General features: G+C 37.3%; 1 protein-coding gene across 14 annotated transcripts in view; it reads left to right on the forward strand.

Moving 5' to 3' along the window:
- The window catches only part of ENPP3 (ectonucleotide pyrophosphatase/phosphodiesterase 3), a 188,003-nt gene that overhangs the window by 14,341 nt on the left and 145,664 nt on the right, over positions 1-27,998 (forward strand). For 3 of the 14 annotated variants that reach the window (XM_077143956.1, XM_077143949.1, XM_077143953.1), the window contains 4 exons: positions 896-963; positions 5,025-5,257; positions 26,842-26,907; positions 27,707-27,779. The gene's annotated coding sequence lies outside the window, so the exon portion shown is untranslated. Of the gene's footprint in view, positions 1-895; positions 964-4,648; positions 4,752-5,024; positions 5,258-25,082; positions 25,187-26,841; positions 26,908-27,400; positions 27,557-27,706; positions 27,780-27,998 lie in introns of those variants that run through there. The other 11 variants (XM_077143954.1, XM_077143951.1, XM_077143952.1 and 8 more) reach the window with 7 other exon arrangements.

Consider the following 27,998-nt stretch of genomic DNA (forward strand, 5'->3'; position numbering starts at 1 on the left):
TACATAAGAGTAACCCCCAGAATGACCTCTCAACTCAATTTGAAATCCCTTAGTCATTGGAACTCTATTTTTTTAACCCCTTTTGGTCAACTAATTCATGATGCCAGGACCAGGCTCATCCTTGGAATGTATGTCTCACAATACCAGGGCCAGTTATGTCCCATGATGCCAGGGCCAGGTTTACCTCCTTGAAAATTGCATCCCACATGGGGGTGGGGAGCTCATATTTTGGCTTAGAGAGAGACCACATTTGAGCAACAGCAGAGATTTTCTGGAAATGGCTCCTAGGCACTAATCTTAGTAGGTTCAGTTTACTATTACAGAAATAAGTTTCATAAGAGCAAGCCTCAAAATTGAGGCCTTGGCTTTTTAAATTGGGAGTCCCTCTTGCTTAAGAAAATGTCAGGAATTCCCCAAGTATGGAAACTTAATCATTCTATTTTTCCCAGTACCTCAAGGAACTTTGCAAACACTTCTTCATTTTCTGCCCCAAATACTGTGAGATGCATCATTACATAGCATTAAGTTGTATAGAATATTAAGATTTTGTTCCTTACTCCAGATTCTATATCAAGTAAAGTTGAATTAGGTGTTTAACTGACTAGATAGATTAAATTAGATCTATATTTTGGACAAAATAAACATTTTTCTTATTATCTCACATAAAAGTTAAAGCTTTAAAATACAGACTATATTATTCTTAGAAAATCATCAGTTTTTTTAGGAATTTTATGCAATCTAATATTTTACCTCTACAAATTTAACCAGTATCAGGACAGAAAATCTCTTTTAACCACTTCCCAAACACCTCCTATGCAATAGGTTAAACTAGTTCAGCACCTTACTTATACAAGGTGAAAGAACGAACTATTTGTAATAGTTTTTCCCTTAACAGTGTGAAGACTTGTTTTCTGAAATAAAGGAGGAGAAGGCCATGGATATTAACAAGAATATTATTCTGATGTAAGATTTTTGTTTTTTAGACAGAGTACTTGGATGATTAATAAAAACTTTTTTTAAAACTTTACATTAAGAGCAGGCTAACAATCCATATTATTTTAACAAGGAGAAAACTCAACTTTAGTTTTGTATGAATAACTGGCTTAATGCGAGAGTTTTCTTATTTTGAAATACATAATAAACAAACAAAATCTGCAAAGCTTTTGAAGCATCCTTCCTTCCAATAATGGTATAATGAAGGGGAGAAGAGACAGAGATACTACAAAATAATGGCAGAAGGAAGAAAATTATGCTTGGGTTTGGAACACAGCCAGGCATGTACTTTATACTCAGAACACATAAGTGATTATTTTACAATATGCCTAAAATCTCTCAATCCAATTCAGTACTACTTCAAAGGTGAGAAAACTCCAAGTTTGAAATGTAATTAGCTTTTTGATATTGAAGGGATTTATATCCAGGAAAAACTAAAATTTTTCTCAACGTTATTCCCAACTGCTAAATAATGCCAGGAAAGTGTTAGATCATGAAATCAAGTTATGACTTCTAAAAAAAACTAGTTCAGAGTTCTATTTATTTAAATGCTACTCTTATTTAGGTCTTATAAGTGTCATCTATGAGGACTTCTAGGTCGTTCTTTGTCTATCTCCTTTTTAAATTTTTCCAGCATTTTTATTCCCTCATTGTGACTGTCTTACACTATGGCTTGGTACAAGTATATTCTAATGAGAATATAAACTCTTTGACGCTAAGACTCATGTCTTCTATTCATGACAGTAGTTACTAACAATAATATACTGGTTGACATTAACAAAGTCACTACAAATCCAAATTCTTCACATATTGAGATAAAAAATGGCCAAGTAACCAAAAGCCAGATTCTTTGAAATCCAGGTAATCAAGATTATAAAAAAAAATCCATTGATATTTCTTAGTAAACTGATTTCTTAAATGTATTATGTTTGAAGCATTAGCATATACTTATTTTATTATACCTGGTACATTGCTCAGTTTATGTAACTTAACCTATCTAGTTAGGCTATTTTAAGGGGAGTGTTGAGAATGTATTTATAATACTAGTTTATTTTATCAGTAAACTTATATAGATTTAGGGAGAACACACCCAAGCAGAATAAAATCTCATTTGTTCAATTCAGAATGTATCATAAAATTCCTTTTATCACAGGATGAGAAAAATCTCTTTGTTTTCATAATACTTTAAATACAAACAATTTAAAAGTATATCGACTATCAAGTTCTGGAAAATATACTGCAGATTTTTAAATTTGTCCAAAGCCTAAATTCAGGAAAAACTTCCCCGTATCTCTCGAAGATCTTTTAGTTTACTTACTGAAATTTGATAATTAGATTTTATTCAGTTACTCCTATCTCAAGGCTATTTAAATATTAATAATGATCTGATTACTAGTTACCACTGCAAGGGTATTATTGGAAAAAATGATGTTAGCAAACATAGCCTATTCTATACTTTTGCATGGGCAGGCACTGGGAATCAAACCCAGGTCTCCAGCACTGCAGGCGAGAATTCTGCCACTGAGCCACCATTGCACCGTCCTATGGCATTTTTTATGCTTACCATTTCTAATCTCCAGGCCCAGTAAAAAAGAATTCTAAACCACAGCTCACCATAACTTTCTGGCTCTAGCCCTCCCCCATAACTGCTGTAGTTGGTTAAGCCTTAGGGCAGGGATAGGTTGCACAGATGAAATACAGCCCGGTTTATGGAATTTTGAGAGTTCCTAAACCCTTTTTTTAACTATTTCCTGTTCTTACATTTATTTTACTAAAAGCTGTGACCAGGACCATTGGAAGAGGTCTTTGTTTTTTTCCAGAGGCAGCCATTTGGTAGTTTTTTGCTGCCTTAAGGAAGTTCCAGGGGCAGTTTCTTTCTAATGCCCAGGTTTGTTTACAGTAACTGCAAAACTAAGGTTTTGAATCTTGCTGCTCTGAGAGTTTTTCTTCTATTACTTCAGAAGTACCAATTTATGTATGTATTTCTAAGCAGTTCAAATAGAGCTCTTAATAATTTTCTTATTAATTTGCTATTACCATCCAGAGGTATGAGATTATACATTGAAAATGCAGACAGACACAAATATAAAATCAGTTACACAAAAAACAAACACAGAAATACTTTGAGATGGACAAATAAAGGATTGAATATATTATCTCATATTATTTCTACGTTTTTGCAAAACAATTATAACTGTAATATCTTTATTATGGTAGTATTTTCATTTTAAATATTTTTGTGGCAAGATTATGTTACAGAAATAAAACCTTTCTTCTTATAGACTTATAACCAAAATCTCTCCAATTTTCAATACAGCCCAAAGGTTCCCTTTTTAAAAGAAGTTCCATCATCAGTAGCCAGTTAGGAACATTTGACCAATACAAATATAGGAACATACCAATCAACAAATTTAAACAGATACTTAACACTTCTATTTAAGTAACACACCAATTAATAACTAGACTGAATACCAACTAACAAACAGGCATTAAGTGCTTAATACACTTAATTAATTAACAATTAAACAAACATTAACTCTCAGTAGACTGAGGTAACACACCACCAGCATTTATACAGGCCGATTTAATATCATTAAATGCCAGTTAATTGTTAGATTACTCATTTTTCTTTTCTTTCTTTTTTTTTTTTTTTGGAGTATACTCCAAAAATTTAGGCCAGGACCTCAAACCCCATACAGAATACACACTGAACACATCAATTAACAATTAAATAGTCAAGTAAACCCTTAGCACCCTGATTAACAATTAAACAATATCTAGGTAACACACTGGCTAACACTTAAACAGGCCTACTTAATTTCATTAAATACCAATTAATTGTTGGATTAGGTGAGATCTTCAAACCCTGCATAGTAGGGTACCCAAAAACAGAAGGTGTAGAAGGCAAAACAATGGGAATCACTATAGAAGCATGATCCAGGCCTAGGTCAAAGGGACTTGAACTGCTTATTTATACCCGATCCATTTTTACCCTGTTGACCCACTCACCCAGTCAGATGTCTGGACATGGAACTGGAAACAGTTTCTCTCTTTGAAACTTTTCAAGGCACCACAAGTCTCTGGAGTGCCAGCAGAACAGAGAAACCCCAGCTGCTGATCCTCTAGACTAAATTCAGTCCAGTGGCTGCAAAAGGCCCAGTTACCTGGCTTACCTGCTCTGCTGGACCTCCTGAGATTTGGGCATTCATCCCAGAGGGTCGCCAAATTGTTACCAGACAAAAGTCATGGATTCTTTTGCCTGATGTGCTCAGTAACCAATTCCTGAGACACCGAGGTTTCAAAGAGAGAAAGAGTTTATTACTAGGTGCATAGTAGGAGAACAGATTGCCTAGTGGCCCAAAATCTGTCTCTTCCTAGCATTCTTATGATTGGGCTTAATGGGGAAATAGGGCAATGAAAAGAATTCTCTTTAATTATATCATGGTTTAATTCTAGTCTTGGCATAAAGTTAATTACACAAAAGCACTTTCTCAGTAGTGGTGATAATGAATGACACAAACAACCTTTGGCCAGATAGTTTCCAAATTACCCTATATTATTTGTTTGAGCTATAGCTCAGAGTAAATCAATTGACAATGAGTCATTTGTACAATACGTTGTTACATGCTACTTATTCTTATCTTCTGAAGCACAGGCTGAAAACAAACCGTTCCCCAGGAATGATTCCCCAGTTCTAGAATGCTTTACACAAATGACCTCCAAACAGGTGCCTAGTTAAGAAAGAAAAATGGACAAAGGTAAATGGCTCCAGTGGTTTATTCTTACTTTAACTCAATTTGGGGTCATGTTCATTGAGATTAAAATGTTTGCGTTTGAGGATCTATAATGAATGGTATTTAAAAACCACCTTTCTCAATCCAGACATTAAATAATATAACATTGTTGGAGCTTGAATCCTGCATAACTAATATGCTATGGGTAGTTAATATTCTTTGATAGAGAGGGATGATTTTGCATGTTTGTATATTTGCAAAATAATGGTAAAGTTCACCTTTTCTTTTTTGTGACAGGTTCTTGCTGTGTTGGTGAATGTCATCACTTGGGGAAATGCTGAAATTTATCTTTTCCCAAAATGGTTGAAATTAATTGAATGCTCAGATACTAATTGTGCAGTTTTACAGCTTGAATATGGACGTGCAATACATTTTGTTGTGGGGAGACCAGACTAGTGTCTAGCCTGTGCGCTTGTGTGGATGACTGCAGAGGAAAGACTGCTGTGCCCACTATAAGAGCGTTTGCCAAGGTAAGCAGGATGGTGACACGTTTGTCTCTGTGAGTTCAGTGATCCTAGAGCTGCCTGAGGCTGTAAAAACTAAGACAAGTCAGAGAATCTGAAGCTACTCTGTCTATGGTTAGGTAGGAAGAATGTGGTTTGTGTGCCATGAGGAAGGGAGCTCCAACCCAGATATTATAAAGAAGAATCAAGAGTCAAGCTCCACAGTCATCTGTCAAGCAGTCTTTTCCCGTCCAGTCACTATACCAGGCACGTTTGTGGTTTGAGGTACTGGATGGCAGATCCTAAAGGCTAAACTTTACTAAATAGGTTATCTAACCAAATATCACACTGTTACACCAATGCTGTTACTATTGAATCCACTTTATCACAAGTGGTTAAATGACTTCTAAAGGACCTCAGAGTCCAAGGAGAGCCCAGAGTTGGATTCAGGAAATCAATTCCTGATTCTACTTGTTTGGTGGTCCCTCAGAATTCCTTACCCACTTTATAAGGGGTGTAAATTTTTTTTTTTTTGTTTAGATCACTGATCTCTCAGAATATCTGATGAAACTTATGTAAAATGCACATATACATATAGTAGCATACTTGCTTCAAAGTATCACCTCCCCCCTTTCAGAATGTTACACAGTATTGAGCCAACTTATTCTTTTAATATACTTTATACAAAAAAAGAGATTAAGTTGATTTCTGATTTTTGAAATAATGGGAAAAGGTTGTAGTAGGAACATCATCTATAATCTATTGGTAGAAAATAAGGTTTGTACTAATAGATGAATCCATTTTTATAGAAATATAAAACTAAAAGGGCTGTTGGAAAGAAAAATAAAGGCCTGAAATGGTAACTCCTTTTCTTCATAATAACTGGTAATATTTAATAGTGACTAATGTATCATTAAAAACAATCCCTCTAAATTCACAAATGTAAGTTTAATTTCCAATTTGCTTATCTCTGAAGTTCACTGAGCACACAGATGCTGGCCTCTAACTACCCTTTCCCACTCCAGTTTTATCACTCTTAACTTTTCATTTCAAGACTCAAAACCTCATTTCAGGTGATAAATTTTCCCACAGAATTCATTGCACAATGCTGCTTGAATTTAAACAGAAAAAAGGAATTGTTATAGGAACTTCCTGGAAGATGGCGGCTTAGTAAGACGCGCGGATCTTAGTTTCTTCTCCAGGACAGCTACTAGGGGAGTAGAAACGATACAGAAAGCGCCCAAAGCCACAACAGAGATAAAAAAGACAGCGTACCCCATCCTGGAACGGCTGGCTGGCTGAGAGAAGCAGCTCGGGTGAGATTGCCGAGGTGCGTGGGCTTCACCAGGCGGGGCGGCAAGCGGCCGGAGTTACTCCCTTCCCCCTTCCCGGGCCGGCTGGGAGAACTGGAGAGGCGGTCCCCTGAAACAAAGACGGCTGGCGCCCACACCACGCGCAGCCCCCGGACCAACTGAGAGAATTGGATCGGAAATCTCCAGGCTGTGGAGAACGGTGACGGGTGGGGGAGGCCCCTTCCAAACCTGTGACTCCCGGGGAACGTGCACTCTCTCAGGCGGGCTGCTGCCGCTGGTGCCCTCCCGCCACGCTTGTTGCCCAGGGCCGATTAGGAAATTCGGACGGGCTCTTTCCCGGGCTGCGGTGACCAGCAACCCTCCCTGCGTTCGGACCCTGGGCCGGCTCAAGCCACTTCGGCTAGCGAACCCCCCAGACGGCGAGAGTTTTCCAAAGTTTAAGGTCCCACAGCACCTTTTACTGGTGGGACCCGCAGACAAACGTGTGCCACGAGCGCCACCTACTGGGCAATATAAGAAAAACAGAACCCAGAGATTTCACAGGAAAATCTTCCAAACTTTTGGATCCAATACCCAGGGAAATCTGTCTAAATGCGCAGACGCCAACAGAAGATAACGGATCACGCTCAAATAATTGAAAATATGGCCCAGTCAAAGGAACAAACCAATAGTTCAAATGAGATACAAGAGCTGAGACAACTAATACTAAATATACGAACAGAAATGGAAAACCTCTTCAAAAACGAAATCGATAAATTGAGGGAGGACATGAAGAAGACATGGGCTGAACATAAAGAAGAAATAGAAAAACTGAAAAAACAAATCACAGAACTTATAGAAGTGAAGGACAAAGTAGAAAAGATAGAAAAAACAATGGATACCTACAATGATAGATTCAAAGAGACAGAAGATAGAATTAGTGATTTGGAGGATGGAACATCTGAATTCCAAAAACAAACAGAAACAATAGGGAAAAGAATGGAAAAATTTGAACAGGGTATCAGGGAACTCAAGGACAATATGAACCGCACAAATATACGTGTTGTGGGTGTCCCAGAAGGAGAAGAGAAGGGAAAAGGAGGAGAAAAACTAATGGAAGAAATTTTCACTGAAAATTTCCAAACTCTTATGAAAGACCTAAAATTACAGATCCAAGAAGTGCAGCGTACCCCAAAGAGATTAGACCCAAATAGGCGTTCTCCAAGACACTTACTAGTTAGAATGTCAGAGGTCAAAGAGAAAGAGAGGATCTTGAAAGCAGCAAGAGAAAAACAATCCATCACATACAAGGGAAACCCAATAAGACTATGTGTAGATTTCTCAGCAGAAACCATGGAGGCTAGAAGACAGTGGGATGATATATTTAAATTACTAAAAGAGAAAAACTGCCAACCAAGACTCCTATATCCAGCAAAATTGTCCTTCAAAAATGAGGGAGAAATTAAAACATTCTCAGACAAAAAGTCACTGAGAGAATTTGTGACCAAGAGACCAGCTCTGCAAGAAATACTAAAGGGAGCACTAGAGTCAGAACTGAAAAGACAGAAGAGAGAGGTATGGAGAAGAGTGTAGAAAGAAGGAAAGTCAGATATGATATATATAATACAAAAGGCAAAATGGCAGAGGAAAATATTATCCAAACAGTAATAACACTAAATGTTAATGGACTGAATTCCCCAATCAAAAGACATAGATTGGCAGAATGGATTAAAAAACAGGATCCTTCTATATGCTGTCTACAGGAAACACATCTTAGACCCAAAGATAAACATAGGTTGAAAGTGAAAGGTTGGGAAAAGATATTTCATGCAAATAACAACCAGAAAATAGCAGGAGTGGCTATACTAATATCCAACAAGTTAGACTTCAAATGTAAAACAGTTAAAAGAGACAAAGAAGGACACTATATACTAATAAAAGGAACAATTAAACAAGAAGACATAACAATCATAAATATTTATGCACTGAACCAGAATGCCCCAAAATACGTGAGGAATACACTGCAAACACTGAAAAGGGAAATAGACACATATACCATAATAGTTGGAGACTTCAATTCCCCACTCTCATCAATGGACAGAACATCTAGACAGAGGATCAATAAAGAAATAGAGAATCTGAATATTACTATAAAGGAGCTAGACTTAACAGACATTTATAGGACATTACATCCCACAACAGCAGGATACACCTTTTTCTCAAGTGCTCATGGATCATTCTCAAAGATAGACCATATGCTGGGTCACAAAGCAAGTCTCAACAAATTTAAAAAGATTGAAATCATACACAACACTTTCTCGGATCATAAAGGAATGAAGTTGGAAATCAATAATAGGCGGAATGCCAGAAAATTCACAAATACCTGGAGGCTCAACAACACACTCTTAAACAACGAGTGGGTCAAAGAAGAAATTGCAAGAGAAATTAGTAAATACCTCGAGGCAAATGAAAATGAAAACACAACATATCAAAACTTATGGGATGCAGCAAAGGCAGTGCTAAGAGGGAAATTTATTGCCCTAAATGCCTATATCAGAAAAGAAGAAAAGGCAAAAATGCAGGAATTAACTGTTCAATTGGAAGAACTGGAGAAAGAACAGCAAACTAATCCCAAAGCAAGCAAAAGGAAAGAAATAACAAAGATCAGAGCAGAAATAAATGAAACTGAAAATATGAAAACAGTAGAGAAAATCAATAAGACCAGAAGTTGGTTCTATGAGAAAATCAATAAGATTGATGGGCCCCTATCAAGATTGACAAAAAGAAGAAGAGAGAGGATGCAAATAAATAAGATCAGAAATGGAAGAGGAGACATAACTACTGACCTCACAGAAATAAAGGAGGTAATAACAGGATACTATAAACAACTTTACACTAATAAATACAACAATTTAGATGAAATGGACGGGTTCCTGGAAAGACATGAACAACCAACTTTGACTCAAGAAGACATAGATGACCTCAACAAACCAATCACAAGTAAAGAAATTGAATTAGTCATTCAAAAGCTTCCTAAAAAGAAAAGTCCAGGACCAGATGGCTTCACATGTGAATTCTACCAAACGTTCCAGAAAGAATTAGTACCAATTCTCCTCAAACTCTTCAAAAAAATCGAAGTGGAGGGAAAACTGCCTAATTCATTCTATGAAGCCAACATCACCCTCATACCAAAACCAGGCAAAGATATTACAAAAAAAGAAAACTACAGACCAATCTCTCTACTGAATACAGATGCAAAAATCCTCAATAAAATTCTAGCAAATCGTATCCAACAACACATTAAAAGAATTATACATCATGACCAAGTAGGATTCATCCCAGGTATGCAAGGATGGTTCAACATAAGAAAATCAATTAATGTAATACACCATATCAACAAATCAAAGCAGAAAAATCACATGATCATCTCAATTGATGCAGAGAAGGCATTCGACAAGATTCAACATCCTTTCCTGTTGAAAACACTTCAAAAGATAGGAATACAAGGAAACTTCCTTAAAATGATAAAGGGAATATATGAAAAACCCACAGCTAATATCATCCTCAATGGGGAAAAATTGAAAACTTTCCCCCTAAGATCAGGAACAAGACAAGGATGTCCACTATCACCACTATTATTCAACATTGTGTTGGAGGTTCTAGCCAGAGCAATTAGACAAGAAAAAGAAATACAAGGCATCAAAATTGGAAAGGAAGAAGTAAAACTATCACTGTTTGCAGACGATATGATACTATACGTCGAAAACCCGGAAAAATCCACAACAAAACTACTAGAGCTAATAAATGAGTACAGCAAAGTAGCAGGTTACAAGATCAACATTCAAAAATCTGTAGCATTTCTATACACTAGTAATGAACAAGCTGAGGGGGAAATCAAGAAACGAATCCCATTTACAATTGCAACTAAAAAAATAAAATACCTAGGAATAATTTAACCAAAGAGACAAAAAACCTGTATAAAGAAAACTACAAAAAACTGCTAAAAGAAATCACAGAAGACCTAAATAGATGGAAGGGCATACCGTGCTCATGGATTGGAAGACTAAATATAGTTAAGATGTCAATCCTACCTAAATTGATTTACAGATTCAATGCAATACCAATCAAAATCCCAACAACTTATTTTTCAGAAATAGAAAAACCAATAAGCAAATTTATCTGGAAGGGCAGGGTGCCCCGAATTGCTAAAAGCATCTTGAGGAAAAAAAACGAAGCTGGAGGTCTCGCGCTGCCTGACTTTAAGGCATATTATGAAGCCACAGTGGTCAAAACAGCATGGTATTGGCATAAAGATAGATATATCGACCAATGGAATCGAATAGAGTGCTCAGATATAGACCCTCTCATATATGGACATTTGATCATTGATAAGGCAGTCAAGCCAACTCACCTGGGACAGAGCAGTCTCTTCAATAAATGGTGCCTAGAGAACTGGATATCCATATGCAAAAGAATGAAAGAAGACCCATCTCTCACACCCTATACAAAAGTTAACTCAAAATGGATCAAAGATCTAAACATTAGGTCTAAGACCATAAAACAGTTAGAGGAAAATGTTGGGAGATATCTTATGGATCTTACAACTGGAGGTGGTTTTATGGACCTTAAACCTAAAGCAAGAGCACTGAAGAAGGAAATAAATAAATGGGAACTCCTCAAAATTAAACACTTTTGTGCATCAAAGAACTTCATCAAGAAAGTAGAAAGACAGCCTACACAATGGGAGACAATATTTGGAAACGACATATCAGATAAAGGTCTAGTATCCAGAATTTATAAAGAGATTGTTCAACTCAACAACAAAAAGACAGCCAACCCAATTACAAAATGGGAAAAAGACTTGAACAGACACCTATCAGAAGAGGAAATACAAATGGCCAAAAGGCACATGAAGAGATGCTCAATGTCCCTGGCCATTAGAGAAATGCAAATCAAAACCACAATGAGATATCATCTCACATCCACCAGAATGGCCATTATCAACAAAACAGAAAATGACAGGTGCTGGAGAGGATGCGGAGAAAGAGGCACACTTATCCACTGTTGGTGGGAATGTCAAATGGTGCAACCACTGTGGAAGGCAGTTTGGCGGTTCCTCAAAAAGCTGAATATAGAATTGCCATACGACCCAGCAATACCATTGCTGGGAATATACTCAAAGGACTTAAGGGCAAAGACACAAACGGACATTTGCACACCAATGTTTATAGCAGCGTTATTTACAATTGCAAAGAGATGGAAACAGCCAAAATGCCCATCAACAGACGAGTGGCTAAACAAACTGTGGTATATACATACGATGGAATACTATGCAGCTTTAAGACAGGATAAACTTATGAAGCATGTAATAACATGGATGGACCTAGACAACATTATGCTGAGTGAGTCTAGCCAAAAACTAAAGGACAAATACTGTATGGTCCCACTGATGTGAACAGACATTCGAGAATAAATTTGGAATATGTCCTTGATAACAGAGTCCAGCAGGAGGTAGAAACAGGGTAAGATAATGGCCAATTGGAGTTGAAGGGATACAGACGGTGTAACAGGACTAGATACAAAAACTCAAAAATGGACAGCACAATAATACCTAATTGTAAAGTAATCATGTTAAAACACTGAATGAAGCTGCATCTGAGCTATAGGTTTTTGTTTTGTTTTGTTTTGATTTTACTATTATTACTTTTATTTTTTTCTCTATATTAACATTCTGTATCTTTTTCGGTTATGTTGCTAGTTCTTCTAAACCAATGCATATGTACTAAGAAATGATGATCATGCATCTATGTGATGATGTTAAGAATTAATGATTGCATATGTAGAATGGTATGATCTCTAAATGTTGGGTTAATTTCTTTTTTTCCGATAATTAAAAAAAAAAAAAAAGAGAAGGGATAATTGGAGCTGAAGGGATACAGACTGTACAACGGGACTGGATATAAAAACTCAGAAATGGACAGCACAATACTACCCAATTGTAATGCAATTATGTTAAAACACTGAATGAAGCTGCATGTGAGGTATAGGTTTTTTTTTTTTTTCTTTCTATTATTGTTTTAATTCTTATTCTGTTGTCTTTTTATTTCTTTTTCTAAATCGATGCAAATGTACTAAGAAATGATGAATATGCAACTATGTGATGTTATTAAGAATTACTGATTGTACATGTAGATTGGAATGATATCTAATTGTTTTGTTAATTCTTTTTTTAATTAATAAAAAAAAGAAGTGTTAAAAAAAAAAAGAAAAAAGGAATTGTTATAACCAGTGCTGGAAGTTACCATTACAACACTTATTGAGTAATATGATGAAGTTAGTGTAGGCATTTGGTTTATTTTAAAACTAAATGTATTTTCTCACTCTAAAGATTTACTTGATATTTTGTTACATTTAGAATTTTAAAAAATTTTTATGCTTAAATGTCTAACATACAAAGGAGAGAGAATAATACAATATTTTCCCCATATGCCCACTACCTGACTTAAGCATTTTCAACTCATGGACATTCTAGTGTCATATTGAAAGTGTAGTTTTCAAAAAAAGAGAAAAGCATGACTCTCACATGAATGTAAAGTGAACAAATCAAAGTTTTTTTTGTTGACATATTAATGATAATAACTTGCGTAAATGTAAAGCTGGTTCAAAGAGAATTGAACAGACTGTGTTTAGAATTGGAGGAATTGTGGAAATAAAAGAGGTGAAACTTTAACCTTTGGTGGATAGAAATGATTTGTATTTCTATAGGACAATCTTATTGCATTGCTGTGAGACAAGAATCAGTTGTAATGCTTTCAGTTTTCTACGAGTTACATGCTACCTTCACAAAGATGTAAAAATGAATAGCAAATAGAGATCTAGGTAAACGTGTGTGTACTCTTAGTGTGTTAGCCAGAGTCCTTCAGAGAAACAGACCCAGCAGGAGATATCTGTAAATGTAAGATTTTATAAAAGTGTCTCATGCAACTATGAGGATGCACGAGTCCCAATTCCCTAGGGCAGGCAAACCTTCACCTCTGAAGAGGGTCATCCATGAACTGTCCTGGAGAGGCTGCCTGCCTGAAGAAAAAGTGAAAGCTCTCTCTGCTCCCTTAAAACCCTGATTGGATCAAGTCCAACTGATAGGGTTCTTTCATTGCAGAAGACTCTCCAGTAGTTGATTCTAGATGTAATCAGCCACAGATGCAGTGAACAGACTGATTTAATAAACCAGCTTTCTGGTTTATTAACCAGCCACGAAATGTCCTTACAGTAGTGGTTAGGCCAGTGCTTGCTTGACCAGGCAACTGGGCAATACCACCTGGCCAGTGTGACACATGAACCTAACCAATACGTCTAGGTAATTAGATAATCCATGGGTGGCCTTTTATACACTTTCCAGCATGACATTAAAATGAAGTTTAGTGATCAATCACCCCCTTGACTGTTTCCAAGTTTTTAATTCCTTTTTTCTTAACAAAATATACTCTTAATCCCCCCTACACCTCCCTCTCCTAATTCTAGATTATTTTGAAACGATTCTGGGTTAGTATAATTTCTTTTGTAAATATTTTTGGGATGTATCTAAAAAAAAGATAAGGACCTAATCAAATTACAATACCAATATTCAAAGACATCGTTAGTAATTATCATCATCATGTATGCATTCGGTGTTCAAATTTTTGTTTCATGTATTTCTTTTAAGAGATTGGTTGAAGCAGATCAAAATAGTCATGTTGCAACTGCTGATACACTTAAGTCTTTTAAAAGTATAACTGTCCCTCTTCCTCTCTTTTACTTTGAATTTTATATTTTAGAGAAATGGAGTCATTAGTCCTGTAAAGTTTTCCAGTCTGGGTTTGCTGATTGCATCCCTTTGTGTTTTCTGCAGTTTGTAGTTCCCTGTGTTTCCTGCAGATTGGTTGTTAGAGCCGAGGCTTGCTCAGACATGGGTGTGATTTTTAATTTTTTTTTTTGTGAATGTTAGTATACTTCATAAGGTGGTGTGTGTATTTCCATGAAGAGGCACCTTGTGTCTGCTTATTTCTTTATTTGGGATATTAGCCTTTATGCTCATTGCCTAGATCCATAAGGGGTGGCAAATGGTGGCATTCATAGCCTATCATTTATATTTCTTTGATTAGCTGGAATGTGCAATCAAGAAAGATTTCCATGAAGAATTTTTTAGTTAAAATTTTAAAATGTGTTTCTTACAACTCCTTCATTTGATATCAGTTATTTTCATTGTCTGTTTTTTAAATGCTTTCTTTTCTCCCTAGATAGGATATCTCTATTAAACCATTTATTATAGCAGTTGGAAAAAAGTGTCCCGGAGTAGAAAAATTATTTGAAAAAGAAAAGACAATGAAGAAAACATCCCCTTCCAGCAAAAGGAATTCCCTTTCTTTTTCTTGGTAAAAATGGGCTTCCTGTTATTCAGCTAGTGCAGGTTACTGATCTCTGCCAAGTCCTCAGAGGCTCTGCTCTTGTCAAAATGTCAAAGAGAACTTAATGTATTTTGGAAGAATTTATTCATTGGAGTAACACAAAATAAGTGGCTCAGAAAGATCCATTGAACTTGCTTCTTTTCCTACCTGTAGTGCAGCAGGCTAAAGAGTTTGATCTTATACTTTTCAGGAGAAACACTGTGGGTGGGTGAAGCATGTGGCACAGCCCAGCAATCTCAGTGTCCAGAAGGGTGAGACTGATATGGGGACTTTATCCTCCTTGACCAGCTGGCACATGGGAATGTGGGTGAGAGGCAGGGTGGCATCCCATTGGCTCTGTTTACATTTCACAATGGAAGAGGTACCAAAGGTTAGATTTCTTGTGGCTTTCAAGTCTTAACAGACTTTTGTTTACTTTATCATTTACAAAGCACTTTTATTAATTTATTATATTCGTGGTTTCCAGTAATGATCTTAAAAATGGGAGGAAACATTAAATACTAGAATTCTATGACCAAGGTTCTATGGTTAGGACTAGAATTTAGGTGGGAATTTCTCTCCTGGGAACTCATGTCTGGCTACATCCTAGAGCCTCAAAGTTATTCTTCCTGAGGGTATGGGGGAGAGATATGTCCATGGAAGGTCTCCTAATGATGGGTGGACCTTGAGTGTGAATGAGTAGGAGTTTGTCAAGTAGGTGCTGCTGAGGAGCAAATGAAATCCCCTCGCCCTTGCTCCATGTGTCCCCTTGGCATATTCCTGATGGCCTTTCCCAGGATTTTCCCAGCTCAGTTTGCCCCAGTCACCTCAGATGCAGGTGGCTTTCCATTTTGTCCAGTTGTCCTCCTCTCTTTCAGCCACTTGATTCTTTTGGTCCAAGCCCTGGGATGATGACGGGGAGGTGCAAGAAGGAGAAAAGAATACCTGGCTTTAGGAGAACTTGGTGGGGTGTTTTTAATCATATTATTTCATTTAAAAATGTATATGGATAATGGGTCTGTTTTTACGACACTATGGTTTATCCCAATCCTCAGATTCAGCTGTCCCCTTCAGCAGCATTTGGGTAGAGGAGCAAGGGATTTATAATAAATAGAATACTTGAGTTTGTGTCCTGGCTTTACCTGTGGGACTTTGCCAAAGTCAAATATCTGAGCATTCATAAACCTGTAGTAACAATAACAATAACTACAGCAACAATAATAATAATAAAGTAATGATAAATAATTCAAGGCTCGGAGGATTTCATGTGAGGGTTAAATGATCTAAAATAAGGGAAATGCTGTATAAATTGTAAAGCAGAATAATTTTAGGTCTAGTGGCATAATATAGGTACTAAAAAAGTGTTAATTTTTTTCTAGTGGGATTTTTCTTTTAATTGCTTGTTTATTAGATACAGTTGATATTTCATCTATTGAGATGTGCCCGGAACTAAACAGTCTAGATTCAAATGGCCCTTCTTAGAGTCCAGATTATACTAGCAACTCATTTCTGATAAAATACGCAATAATAATATTTATATAGTACTTATTATGTACCAAGTATTTTATATATGAATCATCTTACATGCAATGATGATTCTGTTGACTTTTTGTAACATTCACTGGCAATCATAATTTTCATGACCAGGGACATCCCATGAATTGAAGCCCTCTTCCTGGACATTTAAGCAGTATTTATGTTTGCTTATTTTGCTAGTCATCATAGTTATTAAATGTGCTGTTAAATCAGACAGGTGTGGGCAGAGAACTGGTTCTGCCTCTGTTGACAGGGGACACCTTGAGTATGTGTAACGATTCTCTTCTCCTGCCGTGTTTGTAAACTGGGGTTAGCATCAGTACCTGACTGGCATGTGGTTACTATACTTTTTGCCCATGAAAATATGAAATAATAGACTGAGATAAAAATATTGGCAGCTTGTTAGCCGTTATCCCAGCTTCCTCATATGCAATTAGAACAATGTTGATGGGATGTTTAACCATATTAGCAATCAGAAATAAGAATGAAAAGAAGGTACGTGATAATAATAAATACATTGCATTTCATGTAAGGTAATGAATCAACTCCCACTAGAGAATTATGACAAAACAAAAAACAACACACAAAAACCCACTTTTGAAGTGCTTATCCTTTGACCAGGAAATTTTGCCTTTAGGAATGTATCCTAAGGAAATAATTAAGGGCGTTTTAGCTACAAGGATGTTTCTGGTTGCATTGTTTGATAACTTTGTTTTTGAAAATATGCTCTGGCAGCACTGTGGGAGCTTGCTGGGGTGGTAGAAGTTCATAGAGAAGATGTGTACTGCATATTTAGACCCTACTTCTGGTCTCATAGATGTTTTGACTTTTAGGCTGCAAGGTTATTTTGATATTTATAAATATAAAAATTTTAGTCAGAATTATGCCAATGTTTTTCTTCATAATCATATTTTCCAGTATAAACTGCATTAGGGCAGTTTAATTTCTTGATCAATTTTCTAATATTTTTGTTAAAATATTCCCAGTTTTTAATATTTACTTTTTAATTGACGTATAGTTTCTATACATTGAAGTGTACATATCTTGAGTTTCAAAAGGGAAAGCTCTCAAATGCCCATCAATGGTAGAATGGATAAATTATGGTTTACTCATTCACTGGAATACTAGGCAGCCACGAGAATGAGTGATCTAAAACTACATACAACAATATGGATGAGTCTCCCAAATATAATGTTGAGCCAAAGAAGACACATGCAGCAGAATACTTACTGTATGATTCCATTTGTAGCTAAACAGAAATACAAAAACAGATGAAACTGATTTTTGTTAGGTGTGTGGTTTGCAGGGTTCAGTGACCGGAAGAGAAGGTATAAAAGGCTTCTGGGGTGCTATTTATAATCTCTTTCTTGATCTGGATGACGGCTAGACAGTGGAGTTCAGTTAGTGAAATTCATCAAGCTGCACATTTAAGAAATGTATACTTTCATGCATAATGTTATACAAATAATAATATTTTAAAAAGGAGGGAGGCCTGAAGATGGGGGGAGGGAAGAGGGCCTCTGGCATAATCCAAAAGTTAATTTCATTCTTTTTAGCTTCAACACTGGTCTAAAAAGAGATTGCATTGCATCTCAGGTCAATATTAGTATCCTGATATCCTGAGATATTAGGGTAAAAAGTTAAAAACAATAATTTTGAAATTTAGGGTTTGGAATATTAAGAAATTAGTGTTTTGAAATTCCATATATCCAAAAGATTTGTCAGATAATTGTAATTTCTATAGTTTTTGAGTTTGAGATTTAAATTCAGTAATGATTTCACTTGACTCCGGTTGGGTACAGTTCCTTAGCCCAGGTCCGGGTGCGGGAGGCTGCAGTGAGAATCCCACCTGTGCTGGTGGCCCTGGTACGGCTCAGCTCACCTCTGACCTCTACCGTAAAACGCCAATTAATTAGCTCCAGGTGTAACTACTGTGTACGATACTAAACACATTTCAGGTGAAGGGGTGGTTCTAATATGACATATTCCAATGATTCACGCTTGGTGAGTGAGTTGAGATTGAGGTTTTGAGAACTGTGCAACTGCGAAGGGTTAAATAGCCAGTAAAGAATGAAGCTGAGACTTGAACTCACGCTTCCTTTTCCCCGACAGCACACTGCCTTCTCCACGTAAGAGTTGAAAGACCCGGGTAATTTATGTAGCACTTATTTTTTCATATTGTACATTTTCATTAGGATTACTAACCTACCAGAATGACAGAATTTAGAGAACTGTAAGTAGCAAAACGCCTGAAAGGTGCTTTTTTTTGTTGTTTACAGTCAAAATAATGGACCAAATTTTTGTTTTCCATTTTCAGGTTTGAGCTACCACCATTTTTCTTGATTTCCTTGGATGGCTTTAAAGCTGAATATTTGCAAGCATGGAGCACTTTAATGCCAAATATGAATAAACTTAGTAAATCTTCTCTTCCTAGAGGCCTGCAGTTGATGAAAGGGTACCTCATTATCAATCTCTAGATGATGCACCTTTCTGACCTCCAACTTTAGTGGTGTGTCTTAGTGTATGTCCTCTCAGCATCCTGGTGCTATTATGAAGGTATCTAGTTTCAGTAGTAAGTGTATTTCCATACTTGTTGGTCCTTGTTTTTGCTGGGACATTCGTCTCTTTGTTTATCATGATTTATTTTGAATTTGGATATAACTTTTGCCCTGTGGCAAGCTGGCTCAAACCTGGTTCTGGATTTTGAGCAGAGGACAGAGTCCTGAGGGAGTCTGGGTAGATTGGAGAGTCCAGTACATACAGAAGCTGCAACAGGTGAAGAATTGAGGGTCTACTTCAGGTACAGAAGTGGCCGAGTATGGTTAGAACCAGAGGTTGGCTCCTCACTGCCCTACAATTCCTCTTTTTTCCCCCTTCTCCCAGACTGTCTTCTTCTATCTCTGAAATGAAATGGATACTTTTAAAGATTTCCTGTTTGTTTTGCCAAATTATTATAATAGAGTGTTTTGACCATCAGATGGTCAATCAAATTTTCATTGGTAAAATTAGATGACTGCATCTAATGATTTCTATTTTCAATTCCTGGTCTAAAATTCCAAGATTCTAGAATGAAAGATAATGTAAGGAACCCCATCTTTTCAGCTTTTCCCTCGCTCCCTGAGGCAGATGTTTAAGAAATCTATTAGCAATTTGGGGGTCCAGACACAACTGGATCTAAATCCAGAACCTGTCACTTATGCTGAGTTACTTTGGTTTGGGAAGTTAATGGACACCTCAATTTCTGTTTTCTAATCTGCATTTCATTTAATAATCTGGATATCAAATCCTATGTCTGAAAGGGAATTCAATTCATCAGGCTAAGCCGAACCCCCTTTGAAATGGGATTTTTTGATTTGCCCATCCAATTGAGAGTTGGAAATGAGACCATGAAATATTGAGCCATTGAGAGCTTTCTGCTTTCCAAAATTTAAAATCCTTTTCAGTCATGCAGACATCACCTCAGTCCTCAAATGGGTAAGGATATCACCAGTTAGCTCTACCAAGGCAAGCAGGGCTGCTTGTTCCTAGTGGACCATGTAAGAGCAGACTTGATAGTTAGGATTGGGCCTACTGGACCTCACTGAGAAAGAAAGCCTTGAGGTGAGGTGTGCGCCAGCAGGCACCACTGCTAAGGAAGTGTAGCCTCCCATCTTCAGTTTCTATGAAGCTGTCTGGGGTGGGCTACAGTGGCTGTGACCACTGAGCATGAACTGACACCACAGACACTAAGTCATGTTGGTGACCATGAAACACACCAGGATGAGGCTGTCAGACTGTGGCTTTAGTGGGAAGGGAAGACGTTGTCTTGCCTCTGTGTGGGTGATGGCAGGCAAGGAAGGGCCAGGCCTACCATCAGGAAATTTTCAGGTGAGACAGGTGCACGGGCCTGGACTGGCAGTCAGGCTTCTGGGAGACTTAGGTGGGGAGCTGGGTATCAAACAAGACTAGAAAGGGCAGGTAGAAAGCACAGATCCAGACAGGCAGATGGGTGGAGCTTCAAAGGTTAGAGTTAGCACAATTGCATTATTGAAAAGTTGGACTTTTTTAATGCAAACTTTATTGAGATACAATCAACAGCATAGAAACCATCTAGGTATATAATCACTGGTTCATAGTATCATCACATGATTGTGTATACTGCCCCATAATCAAATTTAGAACATTTCCATTACTCCAGAAAAGGAAAAAAGAAAACCCTAATCCTCGCATAGTCCTTATCCCCTCATATTTTTGAATCATAGTGTAGGTGTGGTATATTTTGCTGTTGATGAAAGAGTATTAAAATATTCCCCACAGCAGATGCAATTGCTCTTTGCATCCTTTCTTCTCTATGTGCCAAGGATGAGGGATGTTTGTGTGGATGTTTGCTGGAAACCACTGGGAAGAGTCCTTTTACTACTAAATATTCTTGATTTCCTTGAGTGCAGAAACTCAAGCAAGCTAATTGTATGGTGAGGCTTCCAAAAAGGGACTTCTACTAAACTCTTCACAAAATGAAAAATGTCTGTTTTGAGCCATAGGCTCAAACATTGCTGAGCAATTGGCCATGTTTTCAGTGGGTAGGAATACCTTAATCATATTTCATTATGCCATTCCTTATAGGAAGTTCCTAAGCACTTTAGTGTACTTTTGATCTGTGCATTTCACTGCTTCACCTGCTTATTCATTTAGTCCCTCCAGCCCTTCTTAAAGTTTAGAATTGTAATGTATATATGCTTATTCCATTTGTATTTTCAGATTTTTTTTTATTTAAAAAAAGAAACTTTTTATAAAAAGTGAAATATGCATATGGTAGGTCTTGTTCAGAGCGAGGTGCCCCAAAGTGGTTGATGGAGTTTACAGGTAGTTCCCTTTGTGGCAGGTGTGGCCTGTGTAGGCATGGTAAAGAGGGAGGTGTCATGTTTTCACTACAGAGGCAGCTTAGTTTATACTTTTATACCCTGTGGCTTTAGGCACTTAAGGATTTGAGTTTGCCATCCATATTTCAAGGAAATAAAAACAGAATCTGGCCTTATGTATCTGCTCATTGCATGACTATTTTCCCTCACTTAAATTCTTTTAGTTACAAAAGTGGGTTAGATTGCGTTTTATTTTTGTCATGGGTTTTCTCAACAATATTAAATGTGTCTCTGCCTGATTGGGGACAAGGTTTATTTGTTGGTAGTGTTGACTAAGAAAAGTGTTATTTCATTGCGAAATTAAAAATCACATCTTGGAGCAGTTTTCACAGTCAAGTGGAGCAGGTTTACCTGGGGTGTTTGTTAAAAGGGTGGATTTTGGAGGTCTGCCTCCCTCACCTCTCACCCTATTAGAGAATCCTATTTAGTAGCCTTGACATGAGGCCCTAGAAGATTCTGAATATGTTCCTGGATCTCCTTGGAAGCACTGAGTGAGAGAATGGGATAGAACCATCTCCAGTCCCCATGTCTTTGGGAAAAAACATCCATACTTCCCAGCTGCACCAGCTTGTTACTTTCTGCACAACAGTCAGTTTCAGTTTTTGTTTTAGCCCAAATATAATCTATGATAGTGAAACTTTCTTTAAGAATTAGAGGTGACAGGATTTCCATATGGAAAATTTCTTATCTGTCCCCATTGCAGAGAAAGAATGTACTCTAGTGGTTCTGTCCTCCTTAAGCAGGGAAGCAATGGAAGCAAAATTAATGCCATGCTTTGTGGAAAAATGATCACAGGAAACTTCACTGTTCAAGTGGAAACTGTGCTAAGAATAAATAAGCTGTAAAGTTAGTAGTTTTGTAAACATTACTCCATGACATGGGCTGATGGACTTACACATATGAAATCCCTTGGAGTTGTGTAAACAGTTGGTTCCCTTTTGTTGTATTGGATACTTTAGAGTGAGATGCAAATGGATAAGGAGATTTTTATCGTAACGACCAGGGTTGGAGGAGGAGAACAACAAAAACAAATGAAACTGTAGAATATAATATTTAACTCAGGGTTGGCAACCTTGCCAACGTCCAATCTGACCCAGCATCTGACCCATGTTCAGCCTGCCATGTGCTGAGAATTTTTATCAGAACACAGCCACTGGCTGCTTTGAGCTACAGAGACAGAGTTGAGCAATTGCAATATAAAGTCTGTAAAGCCTAAAATATTTCCTGTTTGGCCCTATATGAACACATTTTTCAGATCACTGATTTAGCACACTTCTTCTAAAAACAAATTTCTTGGAAGGGAAGAACTTTAGCGGTCAGAATTCCAACCTCTTTCCATCTTCAGTCCACCATTAATTCATTTTCTAAATCTCTGGGATGCATTCATTTTCTTACTTTTTGTTATTCAAAAAACTTCTGACGAAGAAAACTTCCTAATTTCTCACTATACTTTTTTGCAGAAATATGTGGAATTCATTCAGAATACATAAGAGCTGTCTACCCAACCAAAACCTTCCCAAATCATTACATTATCATCACGGTAAGTGTTTGGTGCACTGGCAAGACCCATAGGCCCCTGGCCATGACTGCCATGCCCAGGCATGACCTGGTCTGGCTCCAGACCCCACTTCCCAGCCCAGGTTGTCAGGGTCTGTGCTTGATTCAGTCTGGGCAGGAGAGTCTCACCAGGCAGCCAGTTCAGTGCCAGGAGGTATTAACTCAGTGTACCTCAGCCTCTTTCATGTGACAAATGCCATTCTCATCTAGCCTTGGAACAACCTCATTGATCTGGTAGGCTCCAGGCCAGGCCAACCACTTTGCTGTGGGAAACTTCTTTCCTTTCTACTCATTTCATTATATTTAACCTGATGAAGGCTTCGGTTTCATAAATGGACACCATCTCTTTAAATAAGAAACCAAACTAGTGAATTCTTCTCAATGCATGAGAAGACCAGGACACTAGTCAGTCTTCATCGCCCTGTTTTTTATAAATGCAATGATTAAAATGAACTCAAAGGAAAATTAAGTTATTTAGGATTCACAGATTTAGAACATATCCTGAAGAGTCCTCTGTCTCTGCCTTAATCTTCAAAGACTATTGTCTCTTTACTGCTTTGTACTTTACTATTATTTTTGTGGAAAATAAGTATAACTTATTTAAATTTTAATCTTTAATTAGTGTTCACACTTACTATATACATGTGTATATATAAACATGCATATATAAATAAGATTATATGGAAGTATTGTTACTTTATGTATGTATGTATATGTATGTATGTGAATGCACACTCATAAATGTTCTAGAATAACGACACTAAAATCTATCTAAAAGTCGTTATAGCCACATGGGATGTAGTAGACACTTGATGAAAATATGTGGAATGACTGAATATGTGTGATCGGATTGAAGGAATGACCGATCCTATGTATTTATGTGTACTGATGTGTCAGACTCCTTTCTGAAGTGTTGGTAGCATACTTTAATCCTATGTGGACAGGATGTTTGAGATGTAAGAGCTTCTACGAGGTAAATTCCTGCCAGGTAACTATGGAGATTTAAAGTTTAATAATGCAGAGATACTTTAATACCGTGAACACATATTGTCATGCCACATATCATTAATTTGCTACTGTGGACCATGGTGAAAGTAGAATAAAACCCTAAAGTAAGGGAAACTTGTTTATCTCAGATAAGGACTCCATCTGAAGAGGAAATATTTACAATATTTATTTAGTCATTTGTAGTTGATCCAGTTGCAATACCAGGCTGCTTATAGTATCTACTTATTTTGGGGAATGTTTGTGCATGTGTGTGCATACACACATACACTAATGTGTATATACACACACACACGCACACACACACACACACACACACATATTGGTATTGTTTGGGTTCCAATCCAGGGGTTTCACATTGAACAGCTTATGAAAACCTTCTATATATGAATTTTAGATCTTAGGGTAATTTGAATTTTTATTTCGCCAATATAGAATCTTATATCTTTATTGGAAATTATCATTTTAGGGTTTGTATCCAGAGTCACCTGGCATTATTGGCAATTATATATATGACGTGAACCTCAACAGGAATTTCTCACTCTTTTCAAAGGAAAGTTCTGATCCAGCCTGGTAGAAAGGGCAGCCAATATCTATCATTCTCCACATAGCATCTGGTATAACCTCCACTTCCCATTGTGATAGTGGAAATCCTTTTTCTCCACTAGGAATTTTATATTACCTATCTCATTTCTAAGGGATGAGTTTGGGATGGTGTTTCACCACTATTTATAAATATTAATTATAGTTCAAATCTTAAAACTTATGATCATTCACTCAAATGGCATTATACTGAAATTTCTTTTTTTATGAATGTATCAGTCTGGAAGTAACTCAGAAATTATTAATTTTTCTTCCTTCTTTTGCAATCCTTTACAAGGGAAAGATGATCCAATTTGAAAAAGATAATCGTTTCCACTACCTTACTGAATTTTTTATTTTCAGAGTGATTCCTAGATAATTATTTTTGAACTGCTACAAAGATAAATGTTAAATAATTTAAGTAAATTTAAATAATTAAATACATTTTACAATATTTAATATTGTTTAGCTTCCTATAAGTTGCACCATTTTAACCCAAATCCATAATTCTATTGACCTTCACTTAGTGTAAATACTTTTGTTTTCTTACACATCTGGCTGAGAGCAATGGACCAACGTTTGGAAGCTGATACCTTCTTTTGACTGGGGTCAGATGTAGCTATCAATGGTTCTTTTACTTCCATGATATAGGATGTCCAATGGGTAAGTGAGACTGTTGCAGCCATGGCCAAACCTTAGAAGGAATGATAAGAATTTTTTGCTTGTATCTTACTCTTGACGATAATTCTATTCCTTTATTTGTTTGGGCCCAAAATCCTGACGTCGTCATTACTTCCTCTCTGCCATATCCCTCACTGAGTCTGTCAGTAAATGTGTACCATCTGAGAGCTTGTAATTGCCTTCAGCGTTACCACTCTGGCTTGAGCTGTCATCATCTCCTGCATATATTACTGCAGCCACCTCTTGAATGGTCTCCCTGATGCTATTCTTCCCCATATGTATTCTCAAATTATCAGCTAGAAAGATTCCTTTAAAACCTTGACACGGTTTTGCACCAAACCTCCTTCTCCTTTGACCGTTCTCCCAATCTTTAGAGGTATTTGAGCTAAGCACAGTCTAACTTTTTTATGTTGGAAAGGGGTGTTGATAATATGGTATAGAGGGATGGAACTAGCTGATGTTCTTGGATAGGCTGATCCCTCTGTGTTTCAGGACTTATCTGGCCTAGGAACCTAGGAGGTTGTATGTTTCTGGAAAGTAATCTACTATGTGAATCTCATCTTAAAATCAGAATATAATCTTCTACAAAAGTTTCATGCACTAAAATTAATATCCTTGATTTTTTTTTCCTCATGCATTTAAAATATATTTTCACCGAGATGTCTTCACAGGCATATAGTCCATCCAAAGTATCTCCTCGGTTTTAAGATGAATCTTTTGTTAGCAGCAGATAGATGGATCATATTTTTAAATCCATTCTCCCAACCGGTATCTTTTAATTGGTGAATTTAGTCCATTAACATTCAAAGTTATTACTGTAAAGGCAGTTCTTGAATCTACTATCTTATCCTTTTAGCTTTTATTTGTTAGATCTGTATATTCTTTTTCCCTATCTCTCTTTTTATACTTACTGATCTTCAATTCTGTGCCCTCCTTCAGACCTCTCTCTCCTTTCTTTTTTTTCTTTTTTCTTTTATGGCAGATAGAACTCCCTTTAGACTTTCTTTAGGTTAGGTCTCTTGTTGACATATTCCGTATCTGCCTGAATCTTCATCTGCTTTGTGATTTTCTGTTGTGTTCAGGGCATATGTTTTTCTCGATGATTTTATTTTGTGAGTTGATTTCCTTGACTTATCTATGATTTTGTATTTGCTTTGGGTTACGTTGATGGTCCCCCTTTGCAGTTGGTTTGTCAGTAATTGTTTGCCAAACTAATGCCCAGATCTCATGGAGGAGTTGCAAGTCTACGTGCGGCTTCTCAACAGATAGTGCTTTTGAACCTCTTCCCCTCAGTCCTGCCTCTCGCCAACTGCAGTGGCTGACTGAGCAAGAGTGGCACACTAGGGTGTGGGGGTAGAGTGGCTATTTGCAGCACTAAGTGTGGTGGCTGGCCTGCTCTTGGGGGCGGGGCACCAGCCACCATGGTTGAGTAGGATCTTGGCCATTCCACTGTTCCTGCCTGGTATACAATGTGTTTCCAGTCACTGAAGTGCCCCAAACAGTTGTTCCATACAGTTCCTAGCTATTAATGGGCTGCTCTAGAGGACAAACTAAATTCCACTCCTCACTGCACCACCATCTTGTCCTGCCTCTGGATTTGGGTTCTTTTTAAAAATTAATTTTGCACTTCTTTCCAGGAGTATCCCAGCTGAAGCAAGGATCTCTACATTGCTTAAATGGTTGGACCTGCCCAAAGCAGAAAGGTAATATCTAGAGTCAGAGATGTGTTAGCAGAGTGGGATATATGTGGGTATAAAATGAAATTATTTCATTACATGAAATGAGCATTTGTTGAAAAATTCTTTTTTTGTACTTTTTTTTAAAATGCAATTTTATTAAGATATATTCACTATAGTGTGGGAATAGAATTCCCTTTTAAAGAGCACTTTTCAAGAATGGTTCCTGAGAGCAGTTGACCTTTTGCTATTGAGGACAAGGTTGACAGCACTCAACCATAGAGAGGAAGCCAGCTTTGGGGAGCAGAGAAAATGTTAGAGAACCAGGCATGGATCAGGGTGGAACCAAGAGTGGGTCTGAAATTCGGTTATGAGCTCTGACTCCAGCAGCCACAGGGCCAGAGCTCAGCATAAACCAAGGGACAGTCTGCAGCCAGAGCATCCTGAAAGGAAGGACCAGGAAAAAGGTACCTCAGAAGCCGGACAATGAAATAAAAAGCTGCCTGTCTATGAATTCTAGAGGGAAGAACAAAACATCAACGAGAAGTCAGAAACCAGGAAGTATGAAGGGCTAGGCAAACCCAGAGATCTTAACAGCAAGGACGAGGCGGACTTTCATAAGCAGGGAGTACATCTAGAAAGGTCTCGCTTAAAAGGAGACCTCTCTCTCCTGGAGGTGAGTGGAACTTCCTGGCCTGGATGAAGTAGAGGCAGAAAGAAGCCCAGGCAAATGCCAGCAAGTTCAAGGTCCACAGAAGTCCCTGATCCAATCCACAGGTTTATTGTAAGTTGATAATGTCTTCCTCTGTTTCAATTTTCCCATCAGACCCACATTTTATACCATGTATGCAGGACAGCCTGACTCTGCAGGACATGAAAGTGGACCAGTCGGTGCTGATGTAAGTTGTTTTTTTTTTTAAAAAAAGCAAATGTAAAATTAGGTATTTCTAACCTTAACTCATGAAATAAAATGGATTCTATAATTTTCCCTGAGTACAAATGTATTTGATATATACAAGAGAAGATCAAAATAGCCAAGAATCTAACAAGGATAGCTCTCCTGTTAGCCACTCAGCTCTAAACATTTATTGAATACTTCCATGTGTCATTGTCATCTC

Source organism: Tamandua tetradactyla, chromosome 25, assembly GCF_023851605.1.
Source record: "Tamandua tetradactyla isolate mTamTet1 chromosome 25, mTamTet1.pri, whole genome shotgun sequence".
Classification (NCBI taxonomy): domain Eukaryota; kingdom Metazoa; phylum Chordata; class Mammalia; order Pilosa; family Myrmecophagidae; genus Tamandua; species Tamandua tetradactyla.